Genomic DNA, 1,007 nt, shown 5'->3' with positions numbered 1-1,007 from the left:
TGCCCACTTGCTTACCAGCACATATAAAGAATTTTCCATATACTCATTCACTCACAAGGTGACTCGCATAGTCCAACTGGCTTGGCCGCCATCTTCCCAATCCCCTCAATAGATTTACATATAAACATCAACTGAAGAAAAACACAAGAAAGTAAGTTTCTATGTGATCCCAACAGAGATTCTCTTTCCTTAATAATAAGAAAATTAAATATTTAAGAAGGTAAAACTATTAAGTTTACAAAACACCAGAACCCTGTGTTTTTAAGAAAAAGGTACAATTTCTCATTTTCTACTCTTGGCATAAACTTTAATTCTTTCCAGTGGAACCAAAACCTCCTGCGTGCCTTTCAGTGTCATCTAAAACTTGAACTTCTATTTCTGGCTTAAAAATCCATTCACAAATGAGCTGCACAATTTGGTCACCTTTTTTCCTTGCCAAAATTAAACAGTACAGTCCCAACATTTCCTCTATAATCTTCATCTATGACACCAGCGCCTACATCTAGAAAGTGTTTTGCAGCCAAGCCAGATCATGGAGTGACTCTTCCATAACACCCAGAAGGAAGAGCTACCTAAATGTCTGTTTTCACAAGCATTTTCTCCATAGGTGGTATTGTATAAACATAGGCATTATACAAGTCATAACCCATGGTCCACATGGATACCCAGGTTGGGGCCGAGGTGTGCTCTGAGAGCCAGGTAAAGCAGAGCTGCATGCCACCTTCCTTTGCAGGTGGGAGCTGCTTGCTGAGGGAAATGGCAGGGGTCCCTTTAGAACAGGGCATGGCCACAAGAGAAGACAAGTGGAGAGAATCAGAAAGCACAGGGTGAGTACTCACTATGGTACATATTGCACTATTGTGATAATTTTGTAGCTACTGCCTGTTGCTATTGAGGTGAGTTCAAGTGTTGCAAGTATCTGCTTAAAATGCCATGTGATGGCCGGGCACAGTGGCTCAGCCTGTATTCCCAGCTCTTTGGGAGGCTGAGGCGAGTGGATTGTCTGA

General features: G+C 42.0%; 1 pseudogene; it reads right to left on the bottom strand.

The window, feature by feature from the left end:
* Positions 1–307: 307 nt before the first annotated feature.
* On the bottom strand, positions 308–785 carry LOC103252843 (annotated as a pseudogene).
* Between the last annotated feature and the right edge of the window lie 222 nt (positions 786–1,007).

Source organism: Carlito syrichta, unplaced genomic scaffold (assembly GCF_000164805.1).
Source record: "Carlito syrichta isolate Samal-C Ts95f unplaced genomic scaffold, Tarsius_syrichta-2.0.1 Scaffold172805, whole genome shotgun sequence".
NCBI classification, from domain to species: Eukaryota; Metazoa; Chordata; class Mammalia; order Primates; family Tarsiidae; genus Carlito; species Carlito syrichta.
The sequence above is the reverse complement of the archived record's forward strand: the minus strand, read 5'-3'. Positions and strand labels throughout refer to the sequence as shown.